The sequence below is a fragment of the Pistacia vera genome, unplaced genomic scaffold (genome assembly GCF_008641045.1).
Source record: "Pistacia vera cultivar Batoury unplaced genomic scaffold, PisVer_v2 Contig645, whole genome shotgun sequence".
Taxonomy (NCBI): domain Eukaryota; kingdom Viridiplantae; phylum Streptophyta; class Magnoliopsida; order Sapindales; family Anacardiaceae; genus Pistacia; species Pistacia vera.
This window is the reverse complement of record NW_022196496.1, coordinates 473,401-489,430: the sequence shown is the minus strand read 5'-3', so window position 1 is coordinate 489,430 and position 16,030 is coordinate 473,401.

Sequence of the window (16,030 nt, the reverse complement as noted above, 5' to 3'; positions counted from 1 at the left end):
GGATTGTGAATGCGCATGGATGGGTTTTTGTTTTAATTGGGTTTTTATTTTTTTCGACAATTGGCACAGAATTGTTTTAATTGGGTTTTTGTTTCAATTGGGTTTTTATTTTAACGAAATGCAATAAAATATTATATTAATAAATCATTTATAAAAAAATATATTAATCAAATATTCAACACAAATATGAAGGTCAAAATACTCTACCAAACACATATTTTAAAAATCCTATTTTCGTAATCATAACCCTATCCAACTATCCCCAAAATTCTATCCAAAATAATAAACCAAACGCACCCAAGGATATTTTGGAAAACTCAGTGAATGACTTAATTTAAGTCAAAAAGACCTAAACCCTAAACTCTAAGACACGGAAAACAATCCTTTTATATTACAAGCCAATTTGTGTTTGGGGCTTTTTCAATTAAAAGATTTCACATGGAATAAATTTACTTGTTTGCATAATTTAGGGTGCGTTTGATTTATTATTTTGGATAGGATTTTAGGGATAGTATTGGATAGTTGGATAGGGTTATGATTACGAGAATATGATTTAAAGAATATGTGTTTGGTAGAGTATTTTGACCTTGATATTTGTGTTGAATATTTGATTAATATATTTTTTTATAAGTGATTTATTAATATAATATTTTATTGCATTTTGTTAAAATAATGTATTATTATATATATAGCTTATCAAGTTACATTTTAATAATACTAAATATTTTATTGGTAATTTTGTCACCCGTATATATTAAAAAACAAAAACTCATATTAATTTCAAGTACTAATCCAACTGTTTAAAAACATCACATTAATACATATATGACAAAAGTACTAATTATCAACCCTTACAATCGTTATTACATGTATACTCTATTAACAATTACGATATGGTTCACGGTGGTGGGTGGTTCATGGTAAATGTGTGACAGATCTGATGGTATGGGGTGGTTCACGGTATGAAGAAAACTGAGAAAATGAAACACAAATGCAGTGAAGAAAACTGAGAAAATGACACACAAATGCAGTGAAGAAAAACTGACAAAATGAAATACAAATGAGAGAGAAGAAGAACTGCAAACTTAACAGTTAATAAAGAAAAAGCTGAGAAAATTAAAGTTGCAAATTGTAAAAGTCAAAACTGTCAGGATCAAATTTTCAAAGTCCTATTGTTTGAATAATAAGCCAAACGCTATTGCGAAAATCGATTTCAAAATACAAATAAAAATAATAAGCCAAACAAGCCCTTAAAAGTTTCAATATTACTCTAAGATCATCTTATAGACTGTAGATGAAATACTATCATCAAAAAGCGAATAATTATAATCCCAAGGAGTTAGTCTAGCGGTAAAAGAGGAAAAAATAATTCTTAAGCAAAACGGGTTTATTTTTTAATGAAAAGTTTAGAAATAGTTCAATATCACCACTCGAATAGAATAGAAAGATAACTATTCTCAATTGAATTGATCAAGAGGCTACTTGTTTTTATCATATGAAGACTTGATGTAAGTACGGAATTCTTTTCAATTGCACATTTATTGATAGTTTGGTTTTTATAACTCGTGGTTTCTCATTTTCTAAGCTTATCTCCATTTAACATTTTTGTTATCGTGAGGAAAAATCCCCTAAACTGATGTTCTTTTATCAAAACAAATAGAGACTTATCAAAATAAAACATCATTCAATTGAAAGACATAAGAGATAATAATCTCTTATATATAATATTTTGTAATAGAAAGACGATTAAATTGCCATAACATAAACGTTGTAACACATTTTCAAATTTTCATTACTGGGATTTTAGTTTAATTGCTTGATGACTTCAAGAGCCAGCTCCTCTAAATAGTTTTTGCCACTAGGACTAGGAGTCGAATACTTAATACCTCAAACAGCGTCAGGTTTCGAAGTCGACTGCTGAATAGCTGTAAGAGACCGCCCATCAAAGGGGTCTTCATTAGTTATAAATATCCTTGAATCATCAGACTTCAAGATTGACTGGTTGATAACTGCTATGTTAACTATTTGTAACTAATAGAGAATTAGAAAAACTGATAACTGCTATGTTAACTATTTGCTAACCACCCTCTCTACATAATAATAAATTGACAAAATACACTCTTTTATATAAGAGCCAAACCCTAATTCTACTCAAACTAGAAATTCTAGTACTAATGCTTGTCACAAACAAAGACAACTCCTACATTAACAAGAATAATACAATTTGTTGATGCGAGATTCTAACACCAACTAATCGACACGTGCACAACATTGATTGGTCAAGAAACACACGTGATTATGGATAGATAATACGAAATAAATGCAATGAGAGCTTTTAAAGTGGTTCGGATGCTAAGGTAGCAAGTCCTACATCCACTGATTTGTATTAATATGGTGGGTCAGGTCGCAAAAGCGGATTGACTTACAAATGATTGGGAAAAGTAAATACAAAGTTTTTAGAGAGAGAGAGTTCCAAGTGTAAAATGGCCGAATCCCCTAATGAAGGGGTCTTCCTCTTTTTATATCGAGTTAAATGCGTGTAATCATCATTAAATCCTTGGGTTGGTGTGAATGTCAGGACATAATCCGGCTTTATGTCCCATTGCCCACTTCCCAAGCTGATTTCACGTGATTTGGAGCAGGGAAATGGACACGTGGGAGCTCCATGGCATTTGGCAGGCCTGTCGCGCGCTTACCGTTCTGACGGGAGCAGGTCACGCTTCATCACGTGACTTTCCACGTCAACCCTTGTTTTCCCAGGCATAACAGAAGTCCCCTAGTTTTTAAGGTTTGAGGATCGAACCTTGGAAACTAAGTCATGCTGCGATTGGAGGTTCTGGCAATTTCGACCTGAATGGAAGAAGCTCGGGACAGGGCCTTTTGCGAACACGACCTCGCACAAATTTTGCCCAAACGACCTGACAATCATCATCCTAGCGACCTGGAGTCGCCGGACGTTCCTTTCTGTGCCTTAGGGTTGGAGATTCAATGAACCTATTTCTGCGCTGTCAGGCTCTCTGCACGTGTTAAAGCGTCTGGCAGGCGCATTAAATGCGTTGTGTGCTGACCCGGCGTCGTTTTGACAGCATTAATTACACGACACATTTGAAACGACGACCCTCATCACGGCATTTAATGTGACGCGGGGCGCATTTAATGCGGAGAGAGAGAGAGAAGGCTGTCGTTTCGGTTCCGAGAAGTGGTAACCGTCGATTTGCAGTCCATATAAAAGCTCACATTTTTCAGATGATACCACCAAAATCCCTTTTGCCTCGAGTGACAAGCCTTTGCAAACCGGAAGTTCTTCTTTTCCTATTGGCGCCTCTCAGATATCTGAAACAAGATTCGGCCTTGGTCACGCGTCCCAGAAGGTAAGATCCTTTTTCTCCTCTTTTTTTTTTTTGTTTGGTTGGTGGGCAATGGCGTTGCGTCTCCTGGTGTTTCACCAGAGATGCGACGCTGTCGTTGGATTCGAGCCATGGATGGCAGCTCGAGTTATTGTTAGGGTTTAAGGAATTTGTCCCATGTCACCGCACGGGGCAACATGCGAAGGCTAAAATGACCGTGTCTGTCGGTGTTGCAGACTCTGGAATGGAACCGTCAACGTCCAGACCCAAGGAAGGAACCAGCTCGTCCTCGCGGGACTTTCCCGCAGACGCATCCCTTGACGTCTTCTCGGTTCTCACCCGAGAAGAGTTCGATAGGATTAAAAAGTAGTACGACGTCCGCGCAGAGGTGTTCCTCGACAACACCCGGTCGTCACAGCATCCTTCCAATGGCCTTGCTGCGATCTCCGAAGAGATCTTCAAGGGTGGAGGGATGATTCCCTTCCATCCTTTCATCAGGTCGGTCCTGGATCACTTCGGGATCGCACCGATGCAGCTGACGCCAAACGCGTATGTCATCGCCATTGCGATGTACATTGCGTGCTGCGAGAGCGGCTTGGGCGAGCCAACGCGGTGGAACTCGGTATTGCCTACTATCTTAAAAAGAGCAGGGACAAGGATTCGTATTACTTGTCCCGGCGACCTACCATCGCCGATGGGATACATAGCTATCGCAGCAACGTGGGGGCCTACGAGACAAAATTCTTCTTTTTCTGCTATGACGGCTACTGCCGCTTTCAGAAACCAAGTAGGTTCTTCTTCGCTAGGTTCATTGTCTGTTCGCATGCTTTATCATAACGACCTTCCTTCTTTTGCAGTTAATAGAATGACCAGCCAAGACCTACTTGACGACCTGGACAGGCTCATGTCTTTTGGAGTCCTTCCTGAGGAAAGCCGGGACGCGAGAAAGCTCATGACAACCGCGAACTTGCGGAAGTACGGTTTTATCAGTAACAACGCGTCTTTAGAGCCCCTAGAAGGTAAGTACACTGATTCCCTTCTGGTCGCAGAATAATTTTGTTTACTAATGTACTGGCATGTAGCAACTATGCCTCCGAAAGAGTCTGAGCAACCTCGTCGAGCACCGTTCATCTTCCCTCGATCGAGGAGAGAGAGAGAGCGACCGAAGCTGCTCGTCCCATTGCAACACAACTGGTGCGAACAACCGCGCCTTCCCAGCCCTGTCCTATGCAAGAAGCGACCAGGACAGAACAGGTCGCTCAGGCACCATCTGCTTGCCCAAGGCAGAAGGCTCCAGCCCAGAGGTCGAAGAAGAGGAAGTAGATTCAGGTCGATGAGTCAGAGACCGAGTCTGAGGAAGAACCCTTGAGGTTGCAACAGGACTCAAGGAGGTCGGGCAAGGAACCTGTGGGCGAGGCGATCGCTGCCGACAGGGCAAAGGACGCACCGGTGCTGGACTCACTGGGGAGCCTGCCCGAATACTTGCAACCGATAGTCTATTCTCTGCTCGAGTGTGGGCTATCGGAGTCATATGATGAGTTCGCTGATACGGGCGACGACCTGATGACTACGTCGTTCCAGCATCTAAGCAAGGTAAACAAACTGTACTTAAAGCTTGTCCACCGTTTTTATTCCAATTCACTTCTTGCTCGCAGGCTTTGCTTGCGATGAGGATGTCTATGGAGAAGACTCGGCTGGGGGCCGCAAAGGGGGCAAGCGACCTAAAGGAGGAGGTCACGAAGCTCAACCAAAGCCTGGAGTCCGTCAAAGTAGAAAGGACGCAAGCATTCGAAGCGGCGAACAGGTATCTGAACCAAAAGGATGTTGCTTTGCGAACAGTGGACTTCCAAAAGGCGGAGCTTGAACGACGTGCGGAGGAAGTGAAGGAGCTTCAAAGGACAACCGCTAGGCTCTCTAAGGAGGTCAGAGAGAAGGACCAGGAGATCCAGACGACCTCCATATCGGCTCAGCAAGCTGAACAAGAAAGAGAGGCCTCTCAAAAGGAGAGGCAAGCTCTTGAGGCCGAACTCCAGGAGAGTCGGGAAAAAAATCACTTCACTGACTGAAGAAATGCGGATCCAGTCAGAGGAGATCGAGGATAAGGCCGCCGACTGGGCAATCGGGTCTATTTATTCCCTGCGATCAAAGAACCTAGATCTGGATATTTCTGACCTCTCGGAAGGGTGGCAAGAGACCTTGCGGATTCTGGCGGAGGAAGATGATCAAGCAGCAGCAGCCACCCGACAATCCGACCAGGCAAAGGGCTCTGGTTCTGCTTCGAAGGATCCCCCCGACCAGCCATAATGTAACGAGTCTGACTCCATTGAGATTGGGTCTTAATTTTTGTTTGTACATAAATGAAAATACATTTTGCTTTCAATTGCTGTTCACTTTTTCATACCTAAGCACAGTTTACAATTCAGTTTTACATGGCAATATTACATACAAATTCTTACACGAGAACAGAATACATGCGAACTGTTTCAGCGAACAAAATAATACTTTACATCAAAGAGGAAACTAACAAAAACTAATTTGAGAGCTAAGTTCGGGATTACTGATAGTATGGCCGGAGGTGCTCGGCATTCCAAGCTCGGGGTACTTTGGAACCGTTCAATCTTTTGAGATGGTAAGTCCCCGGTCTGATCACCTTGTCGACCCGGTACGGTCCTTCCCAGTTAGGTCCTAGTACCCCTGCACTTGGCTCTCTAGTCCCAAGGAGAACTTCCTTTAGCACAAGGTCCCCGACCTGGAAATCTCTTCGCTTGACCTTTGAATAAAAAAACCTCTTTGCCCGCTGCTGGTAGGCTACTATCCTTAGCGAAGCCTTGCTGCGGTGCTCTTCAACGAGATTCAAACTTGCCCTCATAAGTGCTTCGTTTTCAACCTCGTCGTACAAGTCTCCGAAGAGAACCAGTTCCCACCTCTACAGGAATCATTGCTTCGCAGCCATAGGCTAGCGAAAAAGGGGTTTTTGAGGTGGAGGTTCTTGGAGTTGTCCTGTATGCCCATAAGACTTCGGGGAGATCATCAGCCTAATTTCCTTTGGCTGCCCCAAGTTTGGCCTTTAGAGTGTGCTTGATGGTCTTGTTGACAGCTTCAACTTGGCCATTTGCTTGCGGTCTGGCGACTGAGGCGAATTTTTTATGGATGCCCAGCTCGTCGCAGAACTGCTTGAACTCCTCGTTATCAAATTGCTTTCCATTATCCGAGATAAGGGTGTGAGGAATTCCGTAGCGGCACACTATGTTCTTGAAAACGAAGTCTTTCAGCTTTCTGGTCGTGATCGCGGCCAGCGGTTCGGCTTCCACCCATTTCGTGAAATAATCTACCACGACCACGACATACTTGACCCCTCCTTTTCCAACTGGCATAGGACCGATAAGGTCGATCCCCCACATGGAAAATGGCCAGGGACTAGCATCGTTATCAGCTCGTGCGAGGGGGCCTCGCAGAATGTTCGCGAACCGCTGGCACTTGTCACATTTCTTAACAAAACTGTGCGTATCTTCTTGGATCCGGGGCCAATAATATCCCTAACGAACAACCTTGTTCGCAAGAGATCGAGTAGCTGTGTGAATACCGCAGATCCCTTCGTGAATTTCCCTCATGATGTAGTCTGCTTCTTCACTGGTTACACATCGGAGGAGAGGGGCACTGAATCCTCTCCTATACAGCTGGTCCTCGATGAGTGTGTAACGAGCAGATCTTGCTCACAGGACCCTTGCCTCGACCTTGTCGTCTGGCAAGGTCCCATCCTTGAGGTATTGGAAAATGGGAGTCATCCAAGAATCTGATTGAGTTATATTTACGGTCTGTTCGGTTGAGCTGATAGTTGGAGCATCCACGAAACGAACAGGAATGTTGTCTGGAGCGTCTGAGTCCAACGACGAGGATATCTTTGCTAGGGCGTCCGCTATAGAGTTGCTATCTCTGGAGATCTGAGTGATTTCGAAGTGTTTAAACGACCCAAGAGCGGTCTTAGCCTCTTTCAGGTAGCGGACCATGTTCTCTTCTTTGGCTTGGTATTCCCCTAAAATTTGGTTGACGACCAGCATGGAGTCGCTGTAAATGCTGATCGCGGTTGCACCCATTTCTTTGGCAAGTTGCAACCCGGCGAGCAGGGCTTCATACTCTGCCTCATTGTTGGTCGCCTTAAATCCGAACCGGAGAATACCATGAATTCGAGCCCCTTCAGGGCTTACAAGGAGAAGACCCGCACCGGATCTTTTCCTGTTTAATGACCTGTCGACGTAGAGGTTCCAGGTCGACAGGTTCTGAATACTTTCCTGCACGACTTCGCTAGACTGTTGCTCGCTCGGGAGATAGGAAAATTCTGAGATGAAGTCTGCAACAGCTTGCCCTTTAATGGTCGATCTGGGCTTGTACTTCAGGTCGAACTGGCTCAATTCCATGGCCCATTTGAGCAGTTTACCCGAGGCTTCTGGTTTCTGGAGGACCTGCCTGAGGGGGTAATTAGTCATTACGTTGATTGTATGGGCATGGAAGTAAGGTCGCAGCTTTCTGGACGCGATCAGCAGAGCAAAGGCTAGTCGCTCCATTTCTGGATATCGCATCTCGACATCCGATAGACGCTTGCTTACATAATACACTGGCCACTGAACCTTTTCCTCTTCCCGAACTAAAGCTGCACTGACCGCGAACTGAGAGAAGGACAGGTAGATAAGCAGGATTTCCTATGGAAGAGGCTTAGAGAGGAGAGGTGGCTTCCCTAGGTGTTCTTTTATACTCTGGAATGCTTGTTCGCATTCGGGAGTCCATTCGAATTTCTTGTTCGCCTTTAGAACATTGAAGAATGGTAAGCAGCGGTCTGTTAGCCTTGATATGAAGCGACTAAGTGCCGCTATCCGCCCATTTAGACTCATGACCTGCTTCTTGCTGGTCGGGCTCTTCATATCGAGTAGGGCTTGAATCTTCTCGGGGTTTATTTCTATGCCTCGCTGATTAACCATATACCCCAGGAACTTTCCTGACGATACCCCGAACGAACACTTGAGAGGGTTCAACTTTATTCTGTATAGTCGGAGGATGTCAAACATCTCGGAGAGATGTGCAATGTGCTCTGAGGCGACCTGGGATTTGACCAGCATGTCGTCCACATAGACCTCCATTGTCTTCCCGATCTGATCGGAGAACATTCGGTTGACCAACCTCTGATGGGTCGCGCCCGCATTCTTGAGGCCAAAAGGCATGACTTTGTAATAGTATAGCCCCTGGTCCGTAATGAAGGACGTATGCTCCTCGTTTGGCCCATACATCGGGATTTGATTGTATCCCGAGTACATATCCATGAAGCTTAGCAGCTCGTGCCCTGAGGTGGCATCAACGAGTTGGTCGATCCTCGGTAGAGGGAAGCTGTCTTTCGGGCAAGCCTTGTTGAGGTCGCTGAAATCAACGCAGGTCCGCCATTTGCCGTTTGGCTTCTTTACCAGAACCGGGTTGGCAACCCAGGTCAAGTATAGCGCCTCTCGGATGGACCCATTTCGGAGGAGGTTCTCCACTTCTGATTTTAGTGCAGTGTACCGCTCCGGATCCATCGCTCTTTTTTTCTGGCGAACCGGTTTGGCTTCACTGCTGACGTTTAATGAATGGCAAATAATGTCCGGGCTGATCTCGACCATATCTGCATGCGACCAGGCAAACACGTCAATGTTTTCCCTTAAGAAGCTTATCAGCTCGGAGGCGAGCTGAGGGTTGAGACAGCTTCCAATCCTCAACGCTCGGCTCAGCTATTTTGGATCAACCGAAATTTCGGACAGATCCTCAACCGGGCCGCTAGGAGGGATTTTCTGGATTCGCGGATCTATGTTATCCTCCGCTGGACCAGGCTGTGGCTCGATCCGGCTGATCGCCATAGCTTGGCGAGGCACACATCGCGAAATGCCCTTTCCCTTGTCTGCCATCTGCACCGCTTTTACGTAGCATTTGCGAGATGCGCTTTGCGATCCGCTCACTTCTACGATCCCCGTTGGAGTGGGGAACTTTATCTTGAGGTGATATATGGAAGTGACTGCCTTGAAGCTTCTCAACAGAGGCCCCAAGATTCCATTAAAGGCCGATGGGCAGTCCACGACCAAAAATTTGGTAACCCTAGTCACCTCGTCGTAGTCACCGAGCGTGACTGGTAGCTGGATCGTTCCTTTGGGGATCAAATGGCCCCCTGTAAAACCATAAAGAGGTATCGAGGTGGGCTTCAGGTCGGCCTCGTCTAGGTTCATTCTATCGAAAGCGGTCTTGAATAGGATGTTCATAGTGCTTCCGTTGTCCACAAGCATTCTGCAGACATTATGGCACCCTATCAGGGGCGTGATCACCAGGGCGTCCTCATGAGGATGGTGCAAGCGAGCTGCTTCCCTTTCGCAGAAGGTGATCGGCTCCTCCTTTCGATCCTTTTGTGATCGCTGCAAAGTGTTCATTACTCTAATCGGGTCGTGATATGCTTCGCGAGCATACCTTTCCTACACTCCTCGCGTGTTTCCCGCGAGGTGTGGGCCTCCAAAGATTATATTAACGCTACTGTATCCGCTGCGATCACGACGCTTTTTCTTTTGCTCCCCTTGGCTCTCTTTTGGAGAGTCATCAATATACTCCTTGAAGTGCCATTTTTTAATGAGCTCTTCGATTGCCTGCTTTAGGGCTCGACATTCATCAGTGTGATGCCCGTTATCCCGATGGTAACGGCAGTATTTTTTGCTGTTTCTGACCGTAGCAGGAGTTTTCATTGGTTCCGGCTCACCGAGCAGGGGCCTCCTCGGATTTGTCAAGGATTGTAGATATGGACACATTCAGCGGAGTGTATTTAACTCTATGCCGGTCGCGACGAGGAACAAGAGCGTAGGACTTTTTGTGCTCGTAGCGGGGTTTTTTCCCTTTTCGCTGATCATCAATGTCTCCTTTGCGATCAGCTCTCCTATTTTCTCCCCGACCAGACATACTGCTCGAAGTGCCGTGATCGCGATGGCGGAGTGCCGCCAATGAATTCTTTATTCGGAGATATTTTTCTGCAAGGTTGTAAAATCTGGTGAGGGAAACATCGTCCTCAGCCTGCAGTTCTTTCCACAGGTCGGTTTGCGAGCGAACTCTAGCTATTATAAGTGTTCGGATGGACTTTTCTGGAGCGTGAGCCACCTTGTTGAGTTCCCTGTGGAAACGGTCGATGTAAGATTGTAGGGATTCGTCTCTTTCTTGCCTTATGTTGCTGAGGTAGCTCAAAGGCATCGAAAACTTCCGATTTGCTTGGAAATGCCGTAGGAACGTCATGCTCATCTGAGGCCACGAATTGATCGACCCCGCTGGGAGCGACCTTAACCACCGCTTGGCGTGAGAAGTGAGCGTCACGGCCAAACAACGGCATTTTGCAAGGTCTGAAACCTGGTGGAGCTCCATCAGGTCGTTGAACTCATACAAATGATCCTGCGGGTCATGGTTCCCATCAAACAGTCGCATGTCGGGTATTCTGAACCCTGGTGGGAGTGGAGCAGCTAGCACTTCGGGAGAGAATGGGGATGCAGAGGCGACCTGGGCCTGTTCGTTTTGCGGCTCCCTTAACCTCTCCAGAGCTCGCTGTAGCTCCTCAATTTGTGGTAACGGACCCAATTAAGGGTTGCTTTCACCCATGCGAGTCTGGCCTTCGCGATTACGGTTCAGGAAAGTCCGGAGGTCAGATTCCTCTTCGCCTCGGCCGGCATTTCCGACCGCACTCGACACACGCTGGCTAGAGGAGTGTGAAGGCGATGGATTGCGTGGGGCATTTTCACGACCCTCGCGGTGGTACGAACCGCCCCGCGAGGTGTGGGGGCCACCCGCATGATAACGATCGGGATCGTTCTGCTGGCGGTGATAGGAATTATCGCGCCCGATATTTTTGCTTGGGTTCGCCTGCGACTTGGCATGGGACAGCTCAGGATTTACTTTTTCGCCAAGTCTCAGCTTTTCTGGCACCCTGCTCGGGGCACGATTTGTGCTCGCTGGTCTTTGGGAGCCCGTAGGCTTACCTTTTGCCACTTGCTTACCCTTACGTCTACGCGCTGCAGTGCTCGCGGCACGAGCTATTGCCCTTTGCCGCGCTTTCGCGCGACCTGCAGGCGTCTTTGGCGGTTGCACCGCCCCAGCTGTTGTAGATGACATGCCTTGGTCCAAACGGTCCAATCTCTGGTTGACCGTCTGGAGAGTATTATCGAACCTCTCCAGGTAGCTTCTGATGTCGGGGTCAAGCTGCGAAGCTGCCGGGATATCCCCCGCAGCATTTTGTGAAATTGGAAGTACCCTGGAGGGGGTATCCCCTTGGGTCAAGGGGACTCCTTCGACGCGCTGTTGGCTTGCTCAGGTTCAGATTGGCGGGCCATTTGTTGCTGTAGGACCAGTAGGTTGAAGATTCTCCTGATGAAGGATAAACACTAAATCAGGCCCTCCTTCTAGCGCCAAACTGTTGATGCGAGATTCTAACACCAACTAATCGACACGTGCGCAACGTTGATTGGTCAAGAAACACATGTGATTATGGATTATTAATACGAAATAAATGCAATGAGAGCTTTTAAAGTGGTTCGGATGCTAAGGTAGCAAGTCCTACGTCCACTGATTTGTATTAATATGGTGGGTCAAGTCGCAAAAGCGGACTGACTTACAAATGATTGGGAAAAGTAAATACAAAGTTTTTAGAGAGAGAGAGTTCCAAGTGTAAAATGGCCGAATCCCCTTAATGAAGGGGTCTTCCTCTTTTTATATCGAGTTGAATGCGTGTAATCATCATTAAATCCTTGGGTTGGTGTGAATGTCAGGACATAATCTGGCTTTACGTCCCATTGCCCACTTCCCAAGCTGATTTCACGCGATTTGGAACAGGGAAATGGACACGTGGGAGTTCCATGGCATTTAGCAGGCCTGTCGCGCGCTTACCGTTCTGACAGGAGCAGGTCACGCTTCATCACGTGACTTTCCACGTCAGCCTTTGTTATCCCAGGCATAACACAATTAGACTCCTAATAATAATCAAGCTTAGTTTAATTAAAATCCTACATTGCCTCCTCTAAACTAAGCTCCGCAGCATTGGTCATGCCTAACTTCCCCTTTAGCTTGGAGAATGCATCAACTAAGTCGCCAGTGCAATCTTTCACTAACATCAATCTATCTTCAACTGGAGTCAAAATTGGGTTGTAGAATTTGAACTTGAATTTCTTCAAAATATCATTGGCATATTTTTTCTAACAAATAAAAAAAATGTCTCCCTGTGTTTGCATAACCTCAATGCCAAGAAAATCGGACATCAAACCCCAATCTGTCATCTCAAAGTGATCAACCATTGCTACTTTAAACTCTAAAATCATCTCAGAGTTATTCTTAGAAAAAATTAGATCATCCACATATAAACACACAATAACAACATCTCTTTGCGAATTAGATTTAACATATAAAGTGTGTTCGCATGGGCATCTCTAAAATCCATTCTTAGTAAAATAAGAATCAATGCGAGTGTACCAGGCCTAGACGTTTGCTTTAGGCCAACAAAGCCTTTTTTTAGGCTACAGACCTTACTTTCTTGCCCCCTTTTCACATATCTTGCAGGTTGCTCAACATAAACTTATTACTCAAATTCTCCATTCAAGAACACATATTTTACATCCATTAGAAAAACCTTCCAACAATTTTGAGCAACAAGAGAAATAAGCAGCTGGAGCAAAAAATTCAAAATAATTAATATCTGGCTTCTACTTGTAACCTTTGGCTTCCAACCTAGTTTTGAAGTGATGTACCTCTCAATCTGGCTTGAATTTAGTTTTCTACACACATTTGACACCAATTGGTTTCTTGCAATCAAGAAGATTAAACAACTCCCATGTATTATTTTTCTCTATGGAATGAATTTCTTCATCCATTGCTTTAATCCAACTATCATTACAAGTAGCATCCTCGTAAGTGTCAAGGTCACAATCTGAAAACAAAGCAATAATTTATCAAGTCTTCATCACTTGGGCTAGCTATTATCATTACCTACCACATTATGCTGCAAATGAGTAGGCAAAACATGTTGTCATTGTGGACAACTAGATGATTTTGTAGGGTTTAAAGGATTGTCTAGTAGGACTAAATCATTGGTAGGATTGTTAGGTGGGACTGGATCACTAGTAAGCTTCAATCTATACTCTTCAATGATAACATCTGTTGTCTTTTTATTGTCATGAGACTAACCCCATACACCTTGCTTATCAAAGGTAACATTACAACTAACAAATGCCTTGCTAGTTCTAGTGTTAGATATAGTTCATACTTTGTATAGCCTTGACAAATTATTGTCTTACATCGACGCATTCGGGGTCCTGGTAAGCCCAATCAGTAATTGGGTTTAGAATTAATTTGCAAATATTTGAGCTTGGGTCGAGTAAGATTGGGTAAGCCCAAATTGGGTATACGCATTTTGTAATAGTGGAAAAAAACCTAGAGAGAAAAATAGAGAGCAAGAGTGAACTACTGTAATTTATTTTGTAATTGCTGTAGTTTTCTGATACTCAATAAAAATACTCTATTTGAATGTTGGACGTAGTTCCTTTATTATAATGAATTAGGGTAAATCATGTGTTCTCTTTACTTTTCTGCTTTCTTTATAGTGTGTTTTTGGTTGTTTTTTCAAAAACTAGATTGTACAATTTGTAGCCTTTTGTCACTTGATTGTAGTCTATAAACAAACACTTTTTTTTCCTTAGTACATATGGCACGTGGGCATAAACTATACAACCAAAAACTCTCTTTTTTTGGGTAATCCCGGTAAATATATTAAAAGGAGAGGGAAGATAAAGAAAGGAGGGATAACCCCCCACAAACTACAACCTTTGGACAAACCCAAGAGAGTAAAAAAAAAAAAAAAAAAAAAAAAAAAAAAAAAAAAAAAAAAAAATCTATAAACTCAGCCCAGACCAAACCAAACCAAGCCTATGCAGATTAGACTATACAATAAGCCTAAAGAACCACGCTACAACCCAACAAGGAGACAAAAAGAGATAAGCCCAAAAAAGCCACCACAATCAACCCACAAACGAAAAACTTACCCCAAGCGGCAGCCCCAACAGAAGCAGAGACTCATCCCAACCAAAAACGAAATCCCCAGACACTCGACCCATACAAAACTTGAAACACATAAACTGTCCCTCATAAGGAGCAAACCAATAGAACAACAAACCACACAAAGGGGAGCATAATATAAATCATCAATTGATAGACTGCACAAGCGAACACCACCCTACCAATCACAAGACAGACCCCAATACAATCTGGAAGACTTGCACCTAGCAGTGAGCAGACCACCCAGCATTAGAAATTAGAACACAATGCAACTCCCAAGCCAAACCATATTAAACCGGAGGAGTGTCACCCGCAGACAAAATCCCTTTTATACAATCCAAATGGAGATTCCAATCAAAGACAACACAATCAAACATAGGGACTATCCTTAAACCTAAAGGAGTGAAGCCGAAGTCTAACCTTTCCAGTAATTACAGTAGCAAGATGATCACTACTTCTACTTCTACTCTTAAAAGTGTGATAATTCCTCTCTTGCCAAATAAAATACATTGAAGCACATAAGAGAAGTTTACCAACCACAACATTATTCTTACCACAAAATTTAGTAGTGCACCAGTTAACAATATCCTGCCAGTTACCAGAGGAAGGAAATAACTTACCCTTTGTTTGAACAAAACGCCAGATTTTTTGAGCATATGAGCACTGAAAAAACAAATGATCATGTGAGTCTGCAACCCCATTACAAAGCTTACCAAGAAGGTCATCTGAATTTCTCCAAGGTCTTATTTTATTGTGAGTAAGAAGTTTAAACTTAAATGCTAGTCAAGCAATAAAGGAGTGCCTAGGGACACAAAACCCATTCCAAATAAGCATGCTCCAAGGGGCCAAAGGTTTAGAGTATGAAAGGTCTGTCCAGACCTGCTTGGTAGTGAATTTAACCCTTTTGACATCTCTATCCTGCTAAAACACACAACTCCTAGAGCCCACAATAGGGGTATGAATATTAGGGGCACTTAACACAGGAAAAGAATCGGCAACGTTAAGGGCAAGCACTTGATAGTTTATAATCAATAAAAATATTCTATTTGAATGCCGGATGTAGTTCCTTTATTAGAACGAACCAGGGTAAATCGTGTGTCTTCTTTACTTTTCTGCTTTCATTATTGTGTGTTTTTGGCTGTTTTTCAACAACTAGATTGTATAATTTGTAGCCTTTTGTCACTTGATCGGAGCCTATAAACAAACACTTTGTTGCTTTATAACCAAGCTTCTTTCTTTGTACATATGGCACACGGGCATAAGCTATACAACCAAACACTCTCATTTTTTGGGTAATCCCAGTAAATATATTAAAAGGAGGGATAACCCCCCACAAGCTGTAACCCTCGGACAAACCCAATGGAGCAAGAAACCCTTTTTGAAGTAGTAGCATGAGCAATTTTTTCATAAACATGTTGTTTAACCATATTATTGATTAAAATGTGTACTCTCAAATCTTCTTGTTATCAGCTAACAATTTTCTTTGATATTTTGTTAATGTCACTTGATCTGTTGGTATAGCAAAACTCGGATCTATGATCTCCCACATATCTTCATGAAGAAGTTCTACATCTGACTTTGCCAAAACTCAAATTTACTATTTTCAT